This window comes from Mustela erminea, chromosome 12 (assembly GCF_009829155.1).
Source record: "Mustela erminea isolate mMusErm1 chromosome 12, mMusErm1.Pri, whole genome shotgun sequence".
NCBI classification, from domain to species: Eukaryota; Metazoa; Chordata; class Mammalia; order Carnivora; family Mustelidae; genus Mustela; species Mustela erminea.
In genome coordinates this window covers 25,513,392-25,528,867 of record NC_045625.1, presented here as the reverse complement: position 1 = coordinate 25,528,867, position 15,476 = coordinate 25,513,392, and the positions used below count along the sequence as shown (strand labels likewise).

General features: G+C 42.3%; 1 long non-coding RNA gene across 1 annotated transcript in view; it reads left to right on the top strand.

Annotated features, from left to right (window-relative positions):
- The window catches only part of LOC116570290, a 38,678-nt gene extending 23,611 nt beyond the window's left edge, over positions 1 to 15,067 (top strand). The window contains exon 3 of the long non-coding RNA XR_004277373.1: positions 7,388 to 15,067. This is a non-coding gene — a long non-coding RNA (uncharacterized LOC116570290). The remainder of the gene's footprint in view (positions 1 to 7,387) is intronic.
- The last annotated feature ends 409 nt before the right edge of the window (positions 15,068 to 15,476 follow it).

Sequence of the window (15,476 nt, the reverse complement as noted above, 5' to 3'; positions counted from 1 at the left end):
TACAAATTGAGAGAAACGGCAATCATATCAGATATTGCTTAACACCTTATAGTTTTGGTTGAAATGACAGAGCCCATTTTATGGGCCAATGAGCATCAAATAGTTAAACAGCTAAGCCTTAAGGAAGACACCCCTCAGGTTGTTAGAGAACAGCCCTCAGGCCAGTCCCCTCCCATGAACACCATTCTTGCAGCAGAGATGTTCATGGTAAATGAAACACTAAAGATGGGATGTCTTGATCAATGCAAGAAAGGCTTCCATTGTCAAACTTTGGTTCCAACATTCTGTGCAGTAGAGCTTTTGAAAAATACCCCTTTCCAAATGTCTATAAGTGCTTGACAAAATACAACCAACACCCTTTTAGTTGCATGGCTGGATCACAAGAAAGAGAAATCCTCAAAGTTTAGAGGTCAGAAATGAGGAAGAAACTCAAAAGCAAGGTTGTAAGCGTGTGCACTAATGGTGTAGCTGCCCTGAGGTGACCAAAGGCAGGCATGGTCATTCTCAGTAATCTAGGGGCTGGGGTTTTAATGCCCATGTTGGACTAGGAGATGAGGTGTGGGGTGAAGCAAAGTAGGAAGAGTCAGAACTCAGTCATTTGCAAAACAATAGGATCCATGAAGAACAGCATGTTCAGTAAAAGGATAAACCGAAAATAATCAGTGTATCCCCAAAGGGAGATGAGAAGAAAACTTGTCTCCTCAACTAGCTTGCAGTTAGGAAAAATATCTGCTTGAAATTTCTAACCACCAACTTTTACCACAGTGTTTTTGTGGCCCTCATTTATACTAACTCATATGATCCTGAAACCCTCAAGCTGGACTCTTACAAAAAATTGGTTCTAGATTTCTAATACTCCTGGGGTATCTACAAGAAGTAAATATCACCACCTATAATGGGCAAATAATCTCAGTAAAAAATGAACAAGACTTCCACAAATAAAGACCCTGTCTCAAGATGAACTCTCAATGCAAAACTAAAAACATACCTCAAAATTGATCTATCATGAGTGATTGTCAGCAGAAACAAAGATAGAATTACATTCTAAAGAACTCAGATAATCCATTTCAAAGATACTATAAAACAAGTGTACTAAATAGTTTAAAGGCATAAAAAAAGAGCTACCAAAAAATGAGATACTCTGGAAAAAAAGGAAGAATAGCTACTTCAAAAAGAACGAACTAGAATTTCTAGAAATTAAAGCTATAGTCATTGAAATTCAAAATCCAATAGTCTACAACTGGAGAAAGACCTCACGAGCCACCTGATAGGTTTGAAGTCATAAATGGAAAACTTGAGACCATCCAGCAGAGTGGAAAGAGCATGGATGTTGAGGTCAGGCAGGCTGGGCTGAATCACGGAGAATGAGTACCACATCAAATTAAATAATAGACACTAGTACTTATGAAGTGCTTATTATGCATAAAGTACTCACTATGGTAGATACATTACACATTATTTCATGGAATCCTTACAAAAATCCTATGAGATGGGAATTATTCTCTCCATTTTACAGGGGATAAAACTGAGGCTTAGGAAGGAAATATCTTGCTCCCACATTATATCAACAATGAAAAGAGCTGGGATTCAAATACAAGTCACTCCAAAATCCTAACCAAATTAACCACTAGGTTTTAAGTTTTATTGCCTTTCCATTAGCTTCAAATCCAATTTTAATCAGCTGTGCAGGTGTCCATTGCCTGAACATAGGAAAAATTTATTTTATTATGAATTTTCCTCATCTTCAAGACCTAATAGAGCCTTTCAAGACTGTAGTTTATAGCTCTCTCCACACTGGTAACAGCAGAGTTTGATGTGCAGCTCACACTGTAGGCCAGCGGATTGTGGAAGACTTGAGGGTTAGGAAGGTGTCTGATGTCAGCGAGGCGGTGGGCAAGGCCAGAAGCCCTCTAAGTCTGCAGGGCTCAGGCAGATATAAGTGATCAGAGCCTGTCATGGAAGAATCTGAGAAGCAGCACAATGCCAGAGGATTGGGATGACTTTGAAAGTCCAGGTTAGCAAAAGGTTCCAGAATTTTGTAGTTCAGATGGTTTGAGAGATCAGTATTATAAAGGTGCAATTCTGATCGGGTCAGGAATAAAAGTTATCTTTTTTCTTCTCTTATTCTCTCATATTTCCAATGAAGGGCTGGCAGTTCAGCCCCCAGCGGAAACCTGAAAACTGGAGATGATCCTTGCCTCTGACTTGGCCAGAGACAGAAGTCATAAAATCATCAGGCTGTTTGTTTGATGTGCCTCAGTCCAGGTTCTATCTCCAGAAGGTGATAATCCTCTATTAACACTTTGTGCAGACAACTGTATTACTGAAGTTGTTCTACAAATATTAAAGCTCACTAGAAGCATTTCTAGGAAAGATATTTCATATTCCATTGCTCATTTCTCAGTAAATAATTATGAAGCATTTCTAGGAAATAAATGCAAATTGCTAGAAATCCTTGCAGGAATGGTTATATGAACAACATAAATGTAATGCCTATGAATAAAAGCAAAAGCCTAAGAATAAAAGCAAAAGCATTGTTTCATGACTTTTGTGAGGCTCTTGAAACATTTGCAGTTATAATGATAATAGGAATATAATTTTTAAAGTTCTTCTCTCAGTGAATTCCCAAGTTCTCTAGAGTTGATACCATTAGCCCTAATTTACAGATGGGAAAACTGAGGCAAGCATAGTTAGTGGATATTACCCAAGATCAAATAACTCCTAAGTGACAAAGTAGACTCCAAATTCGAGGTTCTCTGATTCCAAATCCTATGCACTTAAGTACTCACAGAAATCATTGAAGGTGAAATTTAGCAAAGATAAATTTAAGGACCTGCCTGTACTTATGCCCCAAATACCCATCAAACAAGCATGGGAGAATGTCCCAGTGGCCCATTGATAAAAGGCTCAGGAGGTACGGTCAACAGGAAGAAAATCATAAGTAGCATACATTAACATATGTGATGTAGCCTCGAAAACTGAGCCATGTGTGACTTATGCTACATCAGATGACTTCTGGAATGCCTTACTTCGTTTTGGGGTTCATACTCTAAGGAGAAGACAGATGAAGTGGAGGATGATTCCCAAAGGGCAAACAAGATAGTAAACTGCCACAATGATGAGAAAGTGTCACATGATGAAAAAAACTCAGCTTATTTGACTTAGAGAACCCAATGATGAGACTTCAGGATATTCTTACTCCAAGGCAAATGTGGCAACTTGAGAACTCTCAGAAAGAAGGGAATTACTTCTTGAAGTACTGTAGTGGTTGCAGTACTAGACCTGGAACGATACTTGTCTGGGTTTGAATCTCGGTTCCGTCACTTACCAGAGGTATGACCTCGAGTAGTTGTCTAACCTCTCTGTGCCTCAGTGTTCTCATCAATAAGATAGGACTAGTAATAGAAACATTCACATAGGGTTGTTTTGAAAATTAATTGAGTTATCAAAATTAATAAATTCAGCACCAGTTATTGCAATAGAAGAACTTAAGTCTCACATTATTTGTTGTCACTACTGTCCCTTTAGCAATTATGAAAGTCATGAGCTTCCCAGAATCGATCTCTCTAGCCATGATGGCAGCTTGGAGGTTGCCCCCCACTTCCTGAACCTCTGGGGATACCTCGAGGGAGTCTTCCATTTGTATGAAGTGTTCTCAATGCCTCCATCATTTGAACCACAACCCACACCAGCCCAAAGAACAGAAATGCCTTGAAAACAACCCCTAAATTTGCCATTCTCTATTTCCTGGCCATGGGATCTAGAGCACATTGCTTAGTCTCTTCCAGTCTCAATGGCCTCATCTGCCAAACACCCTTGGGAATAAAGATGACCGAGAAAATGTACATGTTATTTGCTCAGGACATGTTATTTTGTTTCCATAACTCTAGAAGCTGTGACAATGTGATAGTTCTGGAATAAGCTCATTTAGTCAAATAGGTCCTGGGTGTCATGGTGCTGTGAACACAGAGATGAATAAAGTCTGACCCCATTCCTGAAAGCACTCATCGTCTGGAAGAAGAGACAGTAAATAAACAAATAAGGTCTTTAATAACATGGCAGTTGCTGGTGACCTCAGCCAGGCTGGGGTCCTGAGTGGGGACGAAGCCAGCCCTCACACTGCAGATACTTGAGCAGGAAGCAGGAGTTGAAGCTGGGAGATGTGGCAAGAATAGAGCACATGTAAGAAGCTTCTTTGAAGAAGAGAAGAAAGAGGGAGAGGGAGATCAAGAGCTATCCAGGGGTGTGTGTGTGTTGTGCCCAATTTACTGAAAAATATGGCCCATATTCACTGAAAAATCCAGTGAAGGGGAAGTAATTGAATATCAATATGAAAAAGACCACCTTTGTGTAAGGCTGAGTGAAACTCCTGGGGTGCGATGCCAGAGTTGACAGATAGGAGTAGAGAGAGGTGGCCCTGTCTCTGCATCTGGGTGGGAAATCACAAGGGATACAGGAACAAAAGGACAGTTCCAGAGCTTCCTATTCTAGAAATGCAGCCAGACCCTCAGCACCCCACAGAGATGAATCTTTTACTGAGCCTTCAGAGCCCTGCAGTCACCCATGAGGGTGGCAGGAGTTTCCCGGATCCTTCCCCTTTGGGGTGGAGGGTCTGGGTGGAACAGTTACAAACACCAACATACATTTGTTCCTCGCTTTGTTTTTTTTTGTTTTGTTTTGTTTTGCTTTGTTTTTCATTTGTTTGTTTTTCCTCGGGAATCGGCACATTTTGCATGGAGGCTCGCATAAAGCAGGGCAGCTCTGGTGTCAAATGGAAATCCAGCGGGCTCTTCCCAAGATGTGCTGTTCCCTTTGTACGGGCTGCTGACCTGAGAGAGGGGCCCAGGACATAATGCCCGTGCCTCTCGGGAAGCACATTCAGACAATGGTCTGTGTGTGAAAGGGGGAACAGATTAACCAGGACCAGGGTATCTCCCAATTGCTTTTCTTAAAGAAAGACTCTATTGCTGGGAAGCAAAGCACACACAAAAACAATACCTAAGCTAACAGAGTACTGGCTTTAATATACTCAGAAATAACAGAACACGGTCAGGCTACAACTTTCCAAATCCTCTCGAAAATCCTTTGCGAGAGCAGAGATGGTTTGTCAAATCTATACTCTTTGTTTAATACATTTGTTCTTTTGTTTGATCAAGGGGGGGAAGCCGTCTACCTCATTATATTGGGGGAGCGGCATTCATTCCTTTGTGCCTCTTTTTCTTCTTCTAATCTTTATTAAAATCAAAAGAAGAGCCACTCTAATCCTTCAAATGATAATTTATTTCTCAACCTACAAAAATCAGAGTCTTCACCATTATTTTAAAAACAAATCAATGCAACGATTTTAATTAAAAATGAAACAGGGTAAGCCCCCCAAAAATAAATAGGCATTTGTTAGATCAACGCACATACTTGTTTATAGTTAATGGGCAACAGAGCTCCTGATGGTAAAGAATGGTTCCCTGTAGTTGGTAAATTCTCTGGACTTTCATTTGAGTCTTTAGAGAGAAAAACACATCCAGAAGTCTCCTAATGAAATGCCCTAATCCTGGGAAATTTTATGCTTCAAAACATGCTCACCTCCCCCCATCTCCGCCAGCCGCCTCCTTGGCTGGAAGACTCAGTGGGTTCTATTTAGCAAGGGTTATTCATCTCCGATAGCAGAGTAGGTTTGGTTTTCTCACAAGGAGGGAAAAGGGCTGTGTGTTGAGGAGACATGCTTTGGCCTGCCCAATGGTGGGTGAGGCTGGTAAGAGTCCCCGGATGATCATCAGGAAGGCTCTGGTTTCTCAGGCCATAGAGAAAACCCCATTAAATAGGAGGTGGACTCCTGTGCAAATGCCACTGGAAAAAAAATAGTGATTCCCTAAAGGGAGACCTAGTTGAAATTGAACTTGACTATTTAAATGTATTCAGCATGTATTTATTTATTGAGAAGCTACTGAGTTCCAGCAATGGTGTAGGGATTGAATTTCAAGAGATGATCTTTCAGTGAGTTTATCGTGGCTCAGCAGGCAGCCGGCACCCCCTGAGTCAGGCCCTGAGCGCAGCAAAGGCAACACGGAGAGAGGAGTCACACAGAGTCCAAGTTCACGGTTCAGTGGAGGAGGCAAAAACTGATGAAAGCTGCGGCTGTCGTACATGCGAAGTGCTGTGGGAGGTCACGCGGAGGAAGAGGAATTCTCCTTTGTTGTCACCTCCACCTCCAGACTGGGACAGGGAAGTTAGAAGAAGTGAGTTTCACATGGGCTTTGAAGACTACATAAGACTTGAGTCAGTGTTTAAGAATGAAGAGGAGGTTTGGGCGCAGGGAACAGTGTGAGCAAACTCTGGGCATGAAAGTATGCATCTCAGCATGACTCAAGTCCTGTGAGGATACGGAGATGGGGAGTGAGATGGTGGTAATGGCAGAGGGGGTACCATTTCCCTTTGTCTTGGCCTGATAAGCTCTAATTCGTCCTTCTCATGTCAGCCTAAGCTTTTCCTCCGAAAGGCATTCCCTGAGCTCCCTACCTTGATCCTGGGGACTCCCCTGCCCCATACTGCAGTGTTCCTTGTTGGCCCGCTGCCTGCCACCACTAAAATTTGTACCCCTACCGTACATACCCTTTCTTCCCTAAGTGCTTGCAAAGCAGGTAGAGAGCAGGGCACCAACGTCAGAAGACCAGATTTCCAGGGCCAGGGTAGAATGAGAAATGTGACCCCTCAGGGTAGCTGGGGCTGACCTGTCAGAGTCACATGTAGGATACCCAACTTAGGTTCTGTTCTTGCAAAAACAGACCATCTGAGAGGAAAATGCAGTTAATAAGAGGCATGGCTACGTTCACAAGTCATCAGACAAAGGATTAGCAAATTATAAATAAGTAAGTAACACCCGAGTCCAGCAATTCTGTGAGTGTAATATTCTGGGGGCAAAAATATTAGCACAGGTCTTGTGGAAAGCAATTTGGTAATAAATATCAAGAATTATGAGTCATTCTGAACCAGGAATTTACCCCCCCTAAAAAATCATTTAAAAAAATAAAATGCATCTGCAGAAGCTAATGCTCGTCTCAGTATTAGCCTGACTAATGAAAAAATGTGAAACCACCCAAGTGTCCGACATCAGGGGACAGGAATACTACGGGAAAATCTACAATGACAGCCGCAAAGGCTATGAGAAAGAATAAAAGACTTATGATACAATTTTAGATGAAAGAAGCAAACATTTTAAATGTCTGTAATGATTATGATTACCTAAAATCTGAGCGGATTCAGATAAGGAAAATAAGAAAACTCAAAGTGATTTTGCTTGACTGGTTTTCTTTTTCCAAATTTTATATAGCATCGTTATACTTTTTTTCCTTTTAAATGTAAGTAACAGATGATTCACATGTCTTGGCACCAGGTCCCCTCGCATGAGCAGAAGAGGGAATGATCTGAAGGAACAGAAAAGCTGACCTCAATCACACTGGCCTAGAACATGATGTGACCTTCCCCTGCCTACTGCTGAGGCAGATCAGGGTTTTCAAGTGGATGGGTATCATTTGATAGTTGCTTTTTTGAGCCTTACTTCAAGTAAAAAATGAAGTCATAATGCTCAAGGGGCATTGTGGTTTATGAAAAGAAGTTCTTGTTCCCAGTCTCTTAGGGCTGAAGCAAATCACCCCTGCCATACACCGCTTTCTGAGCGCAACACTCAGTCACTCTCCTTTATGGCAGAAAAGGCAGCGCTGCACCTTCAGAAGAGGGTCCCCTCAGGAATTCCTTCATGCCATGGCTCCTGGACTCCTGACTCCACTTTGCTTTATGGTGACTGACTTGAGGACTGTATGGTTCTTAGACTTTGCCTTCGCTGTGACAAGCCACGTAATAAAAGGAAATGCAAGGACATCATCTAATTACTGTATGGTTCTCTGCAGCAGACACCACGCCAAGGTTCTTACCTATGTTTTCTCATTCCAGCCTTAAAACAACCCTGTGGCTAGGTCTTACGATTCCCACTTGGCATATGAAGAAACTGAGGCTTTGAGAAGTTTGAAAAAAAAAAAAAAATCAGCTCAAGGTCAGAAGACCAAGAAAGTGTAAGACCAAGCCTCAAACCAGGTTTGGAACCATAAAAACCATGTTGTGTCCACGACTCCTCCAGACTAGGCCAATTTAGAAAAGAGTTGACATTCTCCTTTTTCTAGTGAAGAGTGTTCTGGGAAATTCCTTTCTCTTGTTTGCCTGAAAAACACCATAACTCTTGGGAGACATGACTCCTGCTTTGCAAAGCATTCATATTAAATATGCATTACTCTATTTAGCTTATCCTGGAGATGAGCAATTCACCTTTCTTTCCCTTCTCCACTCTGCATCTCTTTGTACAAGGAAATTGGTGACCCCAGCATGTGCATGATAGAGGGCAGGGGGAGAGGACAAGCCGAAAAAGGAAAGAAATATGTGGGAATGAACTTAGCTCATGTCCGGAGACCCAGAGGGGAATGCCCTGTGGAAATGAGCTGTGAAAGCCGAGCCAACAGGGCTGTCTGTCTGGTCCCTTCTGCCCACCATGTAGCTTCAGAAGATAATTATCATAGGTTAATCAGGTCAACAAACTTGCTGGGCACTCTGACAAGCCGGGCAGCCTCAGGTTTGCTCCCAGTGGGCAAGACCAAAAGGGCTCTCTGGCTGCTCAGAAAAGAAAATCAACTGGGAACAGTTTCTCTGCTGAGAAATCTCATGGCTGCCCCAGGTGGGATTCAAGTCACTTAGGATCACTGCAGAAGGCTGCTGACCGTTCTCGTGGCCTAAACCAGGGTGATCAGGCTGCTTTGGTCCCCAAATCTCCAGACTGTTACCACAAATCTGGAGCTGGTTTCTATTTGAAAGGCCTGGCAGAAATAAAGTGTTCAGTTGGCTTTGTTACAACAGAAGACAGAGTCTAAGCCAGTCAGCAAAGTTAGTGGTATAATTACAAAAAGAGAGAGAGAGAGAGAGAGAGAGAGAAGAAGAAGAAGAAGAGGAGGAGGAGGAGGAGGAGGAGGAGGAGGAAGAAATGGTCCAGTGCCCTTTGGAATGACTACATGGGGGTCTTTTACCCAGGTGAAGGTGTATATACATGCGGCGTTTTCATCTACTGCACGTGGTGTGGAGGGAAAGGCCAGGGTTTGAAGTGAGGGTGGAAATTTTAAGGTTTTGGTGGGCACTCAGCAGCTGTGTTATCATAGGTAAGACACTTAACCCCTGTAAGGCACATCTATACGAGGGGAGTGATTATTTCCACTCCTGGGGGCAGGGAGTGGGGTGTGAGAATAAAGTACAATCAAGTACATGAAAGCCCCCCACACTGGTGTACTCAGAAAATATGAATTTCTCCTTCCTTTCCTTATTATCATTATCAACATGCTCACCTTCTTTTCATCATCGTCAGTAGCAGTAGCATCAACCAGCACCCTGACTTTCAAGGCAGTCATGAAAACACCCCAACTGCTGCTGAGTTACTGGCAACAAGGAACTGGTGAGTAAGTTATTTTGGGAAGTCAGGTCTTATCAGCGTGGATCCAGTTCCTTGCAGACCTCTCTGTCAGTCATTCTTAAGCCCCTCGGATACCCAGAACCTGTCTACTGAAAAGAACTGAACTATTAATGTCCCTCCTAGAAGAAGAAGAAAGGGAACTGGCTCCTGTGAATGTGGGTCAGGAATCACCAGGGTGGTAATGACTCAGTCCGCTCTGTGTTTGCCGGCCCTCCTTGGTCCTTCCATAAAAGCTCTCTGTCAGGAGCCCTGCTTGGCCATGGCGTGATCGCCCTTTTGTTCTACAAATTCCTGGATATGACTCACAGAACCGTTTAAGCACATCTCTCTTCATGTTCCTAGGAATTTTCCTGACAAGAGCAGTCCTTGTCCTGAGGCAATCATATTTCTCCTTGACTTCTCTCCAGTATCAGCTTGTTGCCTGACACCCCTGCGTGGCTGATTTCATAACGTCAGTGAGTCTGGCTGCCTTTTCCTCAGACGCAGGCCTGGTTGCCCAGTGCTGAGGCAGCATCATGGCCACAGTGAATCATTTATCCTCCGTGCCTTCCTCTTCAGCCCTCTGTGAGGCAGAATCCTTGAAAATGTCACCTCCAACCAGTGGAAACCGGCACAATGATTTTTGGGAAATTATGCCTAGAAATTAGCCTGTGTCTTGGTAATTCTCCTTCTGGGCCTCTGTTCTAAGAAAATAATCTGAAATTATTTGGTCATAGTGGCTGGTAGTTATTGCACACTCACGGTGGGCCAACACTGTTTGAATTGTTGTATGTATATTGACTTACTTAAGCACCATAACAACCCCATGAGAAAGTAGTCATATATCCCCATTTTTCAAATTAGGTGAGCAAGGACCCGAGAGAGAACTGTGTAGGTGTTTCTGCTCCTTGAGTAGATAAGAGCTGAGCTGTGAGCCCAGGCAATCTGATGCCACAGGGTTTACCTTGACTTCTTTACTGGCGCTACCTCAGTGTGCAAAGCTTGATATTAAAAGGAAAAGGAAGAAGAAAAGGAAGGAGGTAGAGGAGGACAAAGAACACATGGAAGAGTTAGAGAAGGAGAGGGAGGAAGCTCTCAGGGGAAAAAAAGTTAAGGACTTTTAAAAAGTGTGTTATATATATTTTTAAAAAGTGAATAAAATGATGTTGCTTTATACTCTTATCACTGAGGGTCAATCTTCTAGAAAATTTGGGACCTCTATCCTGTACCAAAAAGTCTTCAGAAGAGTTGACCAAGGAATTCTCTTCCTACAAATTTACCACAGTGAATTAATTAAAGAGAGGCAAACAGTTTTACCCAGGAAGACTAATCCAGTGTTACTTACAATAACAAAGACTAGAAAGGACTCAAATATCCAATAGAGAAGTAGTTAAGTATCTTAGGTTGTATCTCCTCCATGGAGTAAAATACACCAATAAATGCGGTAATTTCTAAGATAAGGTAGCAAGTTGGGAAAATACTTATTATTTAATGAAGTACTGAAAGTAAAAGATTGTGTAGAGATCACTATTACCATCAAAGGAAATACATTTTTGTACAGGGGCAGACACTGGAAGAGTGTACAAAAATAAACCATATTTTATGGTGATGGGATAAGGGATAGTTTTATCTTCACATGGTCTTCTCCACATTATATATTAAATGTCCAATGATAGAAAAGCAAAGCATTTTATCTGTTGCAGCACAGAGGAAGTCTGGGCGTAAGCAGGGAGATAGTGAGAAGGTATTACCATAATCACATGAGAAATCCTAGTAGTGAACATGGACAGTAATGAACTTGGACATCACTACAGTAGTGAACTTGGACAGCAGTTGGAGGGATTCTAGATATAAGATACAGTGAGTAAAGGCAAGGGGGGAATTGCTAATGATTCCAAAGTTCAGGGCTTGGACATAGAACACGGAATAACAGAAGAACAAGACTAGGGAGGATTTCAGAGATGTTATGGGGGAGATGCCAGTGGAACATGTAGGAAAACTGGTTGGAAGTTTGGAGCTCAGAATAAGGTGTGACCATGGTCCTCACTCAAGTGGCTGTATGGGCAGAGGCTATCTTGATGGCCATATCAAGGTCTGAGCCAATGGTAATTCTTACTAAATGGAGTGTGGAACCTGGGCCTACACATTACCTGTCAAGACTTGCCTTAGTGATTGCCAAACTTAGAGTTCTGTTAGTTATCTCTTGCTACATAACATATTACCCCCAAAATTAGCAGCTTGAAACATTTATTACCTCTTGATTTCTAGGGGGCAAGAATCCAGGTTCCGCATATCAGCTTTGCCTCAAGATCTCACCACATGATATAATCAAGGTGCTGCTGAAGCTGCAATCATCTTAATGATCATGTTAGTGGGGTCCATTTCCAGGCTCACTCATGGGGCTCTTGGCAGGCTCAGGTCCTCCTTGGCTGTTGGCTAGAGATATCAGTTCCTTGTCACATGGACCTCTCCTTCAAGTGACTCACAACATGGCATCTGAAAGATGGAGAGAGAACAAACCCAAGAGAAAAGCCATAGATAGTCTTTTTATAGTTTAATCTCTGAAATGATATCACATTACTTCTACTGTGTCTATTTTGTTAGAAGCAAAACAAATCCAACTGCAGTCAAAGGTAGAGAATTACACAAAACAGCAAATATGCCGAGGTGGGGATCGCTGGGCGCCATCTTAGAGGCTGCCTCCTACAAGTTCTACAGAGATAAATTGAAGCTATTCTACATGATTATCACCATCCCCAAACACCATTATTGCCATGTTCCTTCACTACTTACTGTTAAGAAAAATATGGAATTGAAAACTATAGAATGTCAGACCTTGAAGTTCTCTTCAAGGTAATCCAACTCTGAAACTCTAAAAGCAATCTAGAAAGATGTGGCCATTCTCCCTTCTCACACTCACATGACACATAACCAATTGTTCCATTTACCCTCCCACATACATGTTAGACTTAACTAGTCATTCAAGCATATTTTCCCACTCAACCAGGATCTGCCCTCAGACCTTCCCACCCAAGCCAGTACAGTACACTCAATCAGTGAACTCTATTTTCTGTCACTGATCCAGTCCAGTCCTCTCATTTTACAGAGGAAAACCAAAACTCCAGAGAGGTGAAAAAGTTTACCCAAAGTTTCGCAGTAGGCGGCAAAGTTGAGATTTGAATTCTGATCTGATGCCAATGTCTACTCTCTTTCTATTGCACATGGTCTACCTTACAACTCCACTGTTGGCAAGTTACTGTTCCATGCAGTATAGATTTCTAATTCTAGCATTTAGGTGGTTGTGTGTGAATGAGGATGTGTGTGCATATACCCTCTGACATATTCTATTGTTTGAAACAGGGAGCCCAGCCCACCCTCACATGTTCACACATAGGAACACACACATCTATGTAAATTTGCAGGTATATGTGCATACATTTTCCTGTTTCCATTCCCACCCAATCTGGTAATCCCACATCACTGGGAATGTTAACAAATTGTTCTCAGCTTCCAGTAGAGGAATGTGCAGAGTGCCCAGGGGGAGTATCTAAAGTTTAAATAACAGGGACCAAGGCAGAAAGTACTCATCATCTATATACTCCTTACACAACATGGGGCTTGGCCTGTGGTGTGGCGTAAACACTGGATTAATGAACACATGAATGAACGCTTACATGAATGGAATCAGTATTTCCCAATCATTAGTCATTCAGGCACCACTTTACTAGTTTTGCCATACATCTATGTTATGTAAATTTAATGTTTCTCATTAAATTGATTCACTTTTTAAACCCAAATAATTTTTTTAACCAGCATAATTTGCCATCATAAATAGGAAAAGGCTTCTTCCTAAGTCACATATAAATAAATTTATATCTATTTTAAAAATCCACGGCTAGATATCATCTTGCATTCTACTAGGAGTGAGTGCACTGCAAAAAATACGTGAATGTAAAATCCCGCAGCACATTCACGTTTGGGACTGGAGAGATGGCTCAAGAGGCCCTTTAGAGCCAGGGGCAGTGCCTGCCAGAAGGAGCCTCACAAGAGTAATTGGTCTCTTTAACCCTGGGGAAAGATTATTGTAAAGTCTATGAAATATAAGTGGGGTGGAAAGAGGCGTGGTCGAGGTAGCAGCAGATGAGAATCCATTAAAATATTCTTGGGGGAGGCTCTTCTCACTCCCTGCCAGCCTGCTGGTCGCATTCATTCCCTTGCTCATTCATCCAGCACATTCTCAGTGACGATTGTGCCTGGTCCTGAACGAGGCTCTATGGAGACCAAAAGAATAACAGCTCAAGGGCTCACAATCTAGCAGGGCAGTGAGAACTGAAAAAACAAACAAAACTCCTTCCTACCCTGACAAATGCTCTAATGGGGACACACACAAGATGTTCAAGATCCTGGGGAAGCAAATGACATTGCTTAAGAAAGCCTTCCCAGGATGCCCAGAAGAGGTAACCACCTGCTTCTCGTTACAAAGGACAGGTATGTAAGGGCGAGGGCTGGAGAGGTAAAAATGCACTTGACACTTGTGTGCCTGAATCCCTGAGAACCAGGGCAGGAGCAATAGTCATAGGAAAGGAAGTGGGAGGGGAGGAGGTTAATGATGAACCACGGGCTGTGAGGGGCTGGCAGCCCAGTGACAGAGACTGGAATGTATCTTGAGGGCAGAGGAGGCCACAGAAGGATTTTAAGGAGAGAAATGAAGGAGCCAGTTCTATACTTTAGAAAAGTCATTCTGAGATGAGTACTATATATGATCAGTTTTCTCCTCTGGGCATTGGTGTCCAGAAGTTGCTCCAGAAGGATAGCAAGAGAACGGAATTAACACCAGGGTAGGGCACTTTGATTTCACATGGAAAGGCCAAATACTTCTATGGAATCAAAATACCACCACCCCTGTATTCCCATCCTCTTTCCTCTACCCTTTGTCATTCACTGAAGCCCAATTGCCCTAGGAAAGAAGATGTCAAAATGATTTGGAAGCATTTAATTCTGCTGGACAGATTATGTTGTAGTTTAAACCCAACTATAGTTAATTTGAATACAAATCAATAAGAATGCCATACACCGAGTAATTAGCTCATCTAATAGAATTTAAAGGAGAGAAAATTTGGTCAGGAGAGGTGGAGGTGTCAGGCTGGTCACGAACTGTGTGGATTTGGGCAAGTCTCAACTTGTCTGGGCTTCAAATTTTTTCAGCTTTAAGATGCTAGGATGGGTTCTGAAGATCCCTAAGACTCTTCTAATTCTGATACACTATGCTTTTAAGATGCTCTATACTTCTTGATGATGGGAGTTCTGTAAATATCTGGTCTGACAGCATTCTGGGTACGTGAATTAAGCAGTGCAAAGGCTCTGGGGCAGGGGTGAGTTTGCTGTATTAAAGGAAAGCCAGAAAGCCAGTGTAAATACAGCACAATTGATCAGTGGAAAAGTAGTAGAATATAAGGTCAGAAAGGTAAGCTGTGGCCAGATCAGGTAACACCGGGGAGGCCATGGTATAGTCTGAATTTTATTCTCAGTAAAATGAGAAGTAATTGAAGTCGTTTTGGGAGGACAGAACATAATTCCTTTTAAGAAGAACACGGGCTGCTCTGTAGAGAAGAGAACTGGGTGGAAGGAAGAGGGAAGAGTAGAGGCAATGAGATCAATTTGTAGGCTTTTGTAGTCCAGTCAAGAGACCTAGACTAGAAGTGTTGCTAGCCATGGAGGGAAACTGATGAGATTAAGGTAAAGCTGGCAAAATTTGCTGATGCAGGAAATGAGAGGAAAAGAGAAATCAAGAATAATTTCTAGGTTTTGAAAAAGAAAAGAATCAGAGTATTTTGAGGGGGAAGGAGAGAACCAGGAGTTCTGTTTTGGCCATATTAAATATAATATACATAATAGACACTCCAAATATTCAGTGGGTAGTTTGGTATTTCATAACTCGTGCAGGAAGTGAGGAGAAGAGATAGAAATTTGGAAGTGATCAGATTGTGTGAGGTCACCC